Genomic DNA, 7172 nt, shown 5'->3' with positions numbered 1-7172 from the left:
ACACCTACACTTGTCAAGCTTGAACAAGCCGCTCTAGGTTTGCATTAGTGTATTAATTCACTATGAGTGGCCAAGAAATAATATGTTTAGTCAAAGGAACTAGATACCCAGGAGGTACCGAATAAGTGGTTCTGAATGAATGGACTGCAGAATAAGACCAAGAGAAGTAGTTCATCAGCTGCGTCAGAGACCATCCCGGTCTTGGGAGTGTGGCTGGGTCCCACTGCCCCTGCAGTGAAGTGTGGCCACAGGGCAGAGTTCTGCCCAATGGAATGAGAATGGAAGTCATGGGGCCCACTTCCAGGTGCAGCCCACACCCTCCCAGGCTTCTTCACTCTCTTTCTCCATCACCAGCTGACTGGACAAGACACTGAGGACCTAGAAGAGGCCCTTTAAGGAAAGAGTCTGTGTCCTCAAATGACCCTAAAGAGCAGACTTTCCTGATCCCAAACCCTTTTTGAACTGTGAAATGAAAAAAAAAAAGTAAACTTTATTTGGGTTAAGCCACTGAAGCTTGGGGGTTATCATAGTAATTAGCTACCCTGACTAGGTTTGTGGGGGAGGTTAGTTTAGGGGACCAGTACTTTGGATGTGATAGGACAAAGGTTGACAGTGGTAGTTCCCCTTTGTTTCCAAAATGTGTACACACTGCAAACTTAGACTTCTCCTTCCCTGCTGATCAGCCTCACTCCACTGTCCCCTAGATCTCTCTACCTCACTTTCTAATTCCCTACACACACACACACACACACACACACACACACACACAGCAACTGCAAGCTCTGGAACCGTAACCTGAATGTTCAGTTCACACTGCAGAGATCAGATGGGAGGCAGCAAAGCGACTTCACTGTGAGTTCCTCGGCATAGGCCTGGCCCTAAACAAACCTATTTCTTGCATGAGGAGTCTTAGGCTCCAAATCAGTGGTGTGCACTTCACCCTGCGCACATCCTGCTTCCCTACTAAGACTCCAAATCTTGTCTTGAAAGTCTTTCTATCCTAATGACTGCCACCAACCAGGTGCTTAATATGTGTCATTGATGGAAATGAGACTGGCACAGATCATTAGGAATCAAAACTGTGCAGGAATCACCAAAGGGCCCATCATGAGAGGTGCCCTAAATACACAGTTGGTTATTTTTGTGTAACAGATCAAGAAGAGGGAGCATCACATGGAGGGACAAAACCAATACTCCATTTCCCCTGAAACTCTGCACAGAAGATACGGTTTTAGCATATTTTATACTTTCAAAAGCCATGGAAAGAATTCATTGATTGAAAAGGGCATTTTCCTCCTGCAGGAGGAGGATGAATGAGTAATGAATCAACAAGCCAAACAGTGCAGAGGAGGGAGAACTGCAGTGGAAAGTAGAGAAACTGTGGGTTTGTAGTCTGACTCTGCCATTTGTCAAGGGCATGAACTTGGGCACAAGGTGTCCTGTCCATGAGCCTCAGTGTCCTCATCTAGACAATATAAAACAGTGGTAATACCTACTTCAGAGAGCTGATTCAAGGAGTAAATGAGATTATGCATGAAAAGGGCCCAGCACAGCCCTAGCTGATTTGGCTCAGGGGTTAGAGCATTGGCCTATGTACCAAACGGTCTCAGGTTTGATTCCTGGTCAAGGGCACATACCTGGGTTGCAGATTCAATCCCAGGCCTACTCAGGGTGTATGCAGGAGGCAACCAATCGATGTGACTCTCTTACATCGATATTTCTCTCTCTCCCCCTCCTTCCCTTCTACTCTCTAAAAATCAATGGAAAGAATATCCTCAGGTGAGAATTAACAACAAAAATTTTCAACCAATGAATGCATAAGTGGAACACCAAGTCAGCTCAACAATAATAAAATAAAATAAAAGGGCCTAGCACAGAGCAAGGTTCGAGTTTCTATTGTGTGAACAGATAGATGGTACAAAGCATCATTATACAGCCCAAAACAACTTCATATTCAAATTTTCATAAGATTACAGACTAACAAGAGAAAAAGGATAAACTCTTCCTCTTTATTAAGTATCAGTTAATTCATCAGACTGGTGAGATAGCAAATTAGGCCATTCATAAATCTACTTTGCAGAAGCCTTTGGCAAAATGTCTCAACAATTGCAATCATTTAAATCCTAGTGAAGGTGCCTGTTTTGAAACTAGCCATGAATAATTTTATTTTAACACTATCTTCCTCCTAGATAATACGACTTTTATCTTCATTTATGTCTTGAATTTTTAACAGGCTATTCTGCTTAATCCTGGAATTTCCACCACAAATTTAAATTTCCTGTGACTAATCTTAGCTGAAACTCTCAAAGAAGGATGCCAAGATTTGGATTTGTTTTCTTTCTTGCTGAGTTTGGATAGATATTCATAAGAAACTGCCATGGCAGAAAGCCCTTTTGCTCACCTCACAGCCGACTGGTGGCTGTTTTAATAGTAATTATGTTTCATGCCAAGTTACAATCTTACATTTAAAGGCGTAAATCAATTATTGCATCTGGGTACCAAAATGCACTACGGTAATGGTAGTTTGCAGTTACAAATTACTCATTGAATATACCTGCAGCTGCATTTTTAGTGTTTACCTCCACTTGTCTGATGTCCACTTCTCACAGAGTGTATTATTTAGTTATCTAGGCTGTATAACAAGTTACCCAAAATTTAGTGGTTTGAAACAATATTTATTATCTTGAAGTCATTTCTGGGTCAGGAATCCATGTGAGACTTAGCTACATCTTTTGGTTTGATCAGGGAGTTGGCTAGGGCCATAGTCATTTCAAACCTCAACCAGGGAAGGATCTGCCTCTATGCTCCCTCAGATGGCTGTTGGCAGGCCCCAGGTTCTCACTGGCTATTGGCTAGAGACACCAGTGCCTTGTTATTTAGGGTTGCTCACATCCTCTCCAAGAAGGAGAGCCAGAGATGGAGAGGAAAAAGGTAAGTGATGTGTTGAAACCTAACACCCAAGATGATGGTATCAGGACGTGGGGCCTTTGGAAAGTGATTAGGTCATGAGGATGGAGCCATCAAGAAGGGGATTGGGCCCGGATGGTGTGGCTCAGTGGTTGAGCGTCGACCCATGCACCAAGAGGTCACTGGTTCCATTCCTGGTCAGGGCACATGCCCAGGTTGTAGGCCAAGTCCCCAGTGGGGGACATGCAGGAGGCAGCCAATTGATGTTCTCTCTCATCGATGTTTCTATCTCTCTCTCCCTTCCTCTCTTTCTAAAATCAATAACGAAAAAAAAAAAAAGAACGGGACTGGGCTCTGGCTGGTTTGGCTCAGTGGTTAAAGTGTCAGCCTGTGGACCACAGTCTCGAGTTCGATTCTGGTCAAGGGCATGTACCTCGGTTGTGGTTCAGTCCCCATCCCTGGTCTGGGTAGTACAGGAGGCAACCAGTCAATATGTCTCTCTCACATCAATGTCTCTGTCTCTGTCTCTGTCTCTGTCTCTCCCTCCCTCCCTCCCTCCTACTTTAATTGAAAATAAATGGAAGAGTATCCTCTGGTGAGGATTAAAAAAACAAAAAGAATGGGATTGGGGCCCTCATGAAAGCCACTGAAAAAGCTCCCAAGCCCCTTCTGCCATGTGAGAACACAACCAGAAGTCAGCAGTCTGCAGCCCAGAAAAAGGCCTCACTAGCACCCAACCATGCTAGCACCCTGACCTTGGACCTCCAGCTTCCAGAACTGTGAGTGATAAATTTCTGTTGTTTATAAGCACCTGGTTCAATGGTATGCTTGTTGTAGCAGCCCAAACAGACTACGACAGTAAGCATAACAGAAGCCACTGAGTCTTTTCATAACCTAATCTCTGAAATGACATTCCCGGACTTTTGCAGTATTCTGTTTGTTAGTAGCAAGTCACGAGGTTCCGCACACACTTTAGAAAAGGAGGCACTGGTGGTCACTGCCTACCTCACAGAAACTCCATTTAACGCAGTGTTTCTCAAGCTAATCCTGGTGAAGAACCAGCTTTTTGTTTATTTGTTGGTTTTGTTCTCATTTCCAATCTGTTGTGGGTCATCATTTTTGTAAAATAAATACAAATTAATTTCTAAAAAAATAAAATAACAAAGACATAAAAAAAACAAACCCATTGAGTCCTGGCCAGTTTGGCTCAGTGGTTAGAGTGTCGGCCCATGGACCAGAGAGTCCTGGGTTTGGTTCCTGCTAAGGGCACATACATACCTCGGTTGTAGTTTGTCTCCAATCCCGGTTGGGATCGTGTGGGTAAGCAACCACTCGATGTGTCTCTCTCATGTAGGTGTTTCTCTTTCTCTTTTCCCGTCTCTCCCTCCCGCTCTATCAGAAGATAAATGCAAGAATGTCTTCAGGTTAGGATTAAAAAAAACAAAAACAACCATCAATCACATGTTGGATGTCGCAACAATGTCAAATTGCTACAAAATTTTCTAAACAGTCTCCATTCTGTTACTTCCTCGTCTGAACCAGATACAGATGGTTTGTGGATTGCCATTCGTTTTGAACTGTCTTTTGATCAGCGCTGACTTAAGGATTTTAATAAACACAGATGACTTTTCAAGGCTTTTACTTGATTTGCACTATTCACTTGGCTATTCCTGGATGGAAGGATTCTAGGAGGAAAAACAAAAACAAAAAACTAACCTCACTCCACTCTCTGTAGTCCTAAAAACGGGACCTTTTGTTACAGTTAAGGTCAAGGGAGTGTGGAATTATGAGTCTCCTATTTAGTATTTTACCCCAAAGTCCTTTATGTCCCTCATTTTCCTTTTCTCCACCTGTAAACTAGAATTAAGCCACACTTAACTGAGCAGTCAGACAGACACTAGGATTATCAATTCACATTTAAAAGGTCAGCTCCCTCCCCAACTAATGTTAGAAGTTTGAATGCCCTTCCTAGTCTATTCGGATCCCTCAAAAGCTATCTCAAACGCTCTCCCTCTCTGAAGCCTGCCCACACCTTTCCCACCCCCACTGTCTACCCCCAAGCCAGGTTACCTTTGCCTTCCTCTCTCCTAAGCGCCAAGGGCTCTTCTTTTGCTTCAGTAACTTCTTTCCTGAGCCTACACAGCCCTGCTGGTTCACTTCTACTACCTCTGTAACTTACTAAATAATCTTTCTCCTATAATTTGAAAACAACAACACATATTTCACCTGTAAATTCCTCATTTCAGCTGAAGAAAATATATATTTCTTGAGCACCAACTCTGTGCAAGATTCTGGAAGATACTATTTTCTAGAAGGCACATTGCTCTTCTCCCTGGCTTTACAGCACTTCTTTTATAGTCATTTACATTTCCTCAATATTTTGGCTTTTGAGAGAGAGCATTCTTTCCCTTGTTTCAAAATCTAATCTTAATGAAACCATAAATTTACTGAACAAAAGTACCCATTTCATATCCTCACAGCTTCCAACACAGCAGCAGGCAGTAGACACATTAAATCAGCTGACATTTACCAAACCCACAACCCGAATCTTCTGTCCAGGGTCTAAGTGGTGTGAAGAGGTCTTCTGTCCCAAATCTCGGTAATCTGGCCAGCATCTCTCTTCATCCCTCTTCCAGCCTCTTCACCACCCCGAACTCATCCACCAAGGCTTAAAGCAGAAGCGAACTGTGCTCCCCTGGCCCTCACAGGGCAAACTGAAATCTCGTGTGAAGTTATCACTATCCCCCAAGAGAGAGGAGAAACCCAGGTGGAAGAAGGGGCCTTTAAAAACAAGTCTTGCTCAACTTCCTACACAACTGCCACCTTGATTTGAGCATCCTTTCCTTCCTCACTAAGGAAGGGAGTGAGGGTGAATAAAACCAACATTTGCAATCCCAGTGCCAGACAACTGTGTGGGCACAAAGGTGGGTCAAACAGGTTTTCTTGCCCTCAAGAATCTGCAGCCGGCAAATCACACCAATCCTCAACTAGAATACAAAGTGGAAGGTACCTAGTGTTGCATTATTGGCACATGGAGAAAACACTGTGGAAGAACAGATGGGGGTAGTGATTAATTTCAAATGGTGAAAACTCAGAGGATGTATCTTTGGGTTAAACCTTGGAGGATGGTAACACAAATAATGGGTAACATTCGGAGAGAAATTCCTATGGTTGGTGGTTGACATGCATTTCATTTGGGGCTCACAAAAGGTCTGCTGGGAAGGTGCTATTATTAGTCCTATTTTACAGTGAGGAAACTGAGGAACACAGAGAGTGAGCAATTTGTCCAAGGTCGGGACTGGTAAGTGGTGGAGAGGGTACGTGAATTCTAAAGCTGGTGCTCTTAATCCTCAAGAAGTAAAGAAGACCATGAGGGAAGGCCTAGCATCGTGTAGGGCACACCCAGGTTACAGTGAGGAGTCTGTGAGGCTGGAGCCCAAGGCCTGGGGAGGACGGAGTGCTCTCTGATCCCAATGGCAGCTGCGGAATCTATGTCAAGCTCTGGGCTTTAAATATAATATGTCATCTGACCTCACCACATCCCCATTTGACAGGTGCTATTCTCCCCATTTTACAGATAAGAAAACTGAGGCACAGGGAAGTTAAACAACTTACTGAAAGCCACACGACTGGCAGACATCCGAATCCAGGGAGCAGACTCCTGAACCCTCTAAGGGGGCCCAGTGTTCTCACGTGGGTGGAAGCCCTCTGCATGCTGCCTGTGCCTAGACTTTTTCCCAGCCTCTACATCCTGTCCCTTCCCACCCATACTTCCTGCTGACCCTGTACTCCCACGCGGGCATTCAGCTTCGACCGCCCGGCCTAGTAGCACAAGGTTAGGAGCTACTTAGCGCCCACAATTCCTGCTCCCAGAAAGCTTTGCGTTCCCCTGGCAATAAGGAGCCTTTGAGCTGGGGAGCCCCTCCCCGCCCTGCGCAGGCCCCGCCCACAGGCGCGGGCCCCGGGAGGCCGTGGGCGTGTCTCCGGCGGCTGCGCCCCAGGCCGGAGGCGGGGCCTTGCCGCGGCGCCCTGCTACCGGGCGGCCAGGCGGTAGGGGTACGCGCGCAGGTGGCTCCTCCTCCGTCTCTCCTGAGCCCCAGGCACCTTGTGAACCGGCGAGGAATCGCCTTTGTGCCGGGCTCCGGGAACCCGCGACGGCCGCTGCGCATCCGGGTCCATTGTTTCACTTCTCCGCCTCTGCTGGGCAAGTGTTGGCGGTGCGCGGGGCCCGCACGTGTCAGCGCGGAGGCTGGAGCGCTGGGACC

Source organism: Molossus molossus, unplaced genomic scaffold (assembly GCF_014108415.1).
Source record: "Molossus molossus isolate mMolMol1 unplaced genomic scaffold, mMolMol1.p scaffold_m16_p_7, whole genome shotgun sequence".
NCBI lineage: Eukaryota > Metazoa > Chordata > Mammalia > Chiroptera > Molossidae > Molossus > Molossus molossus.
The sequence above is the reverse complement of the archived record's forward strand: the minus strand, read 5'-3'. Positions refer to the sequence as shown.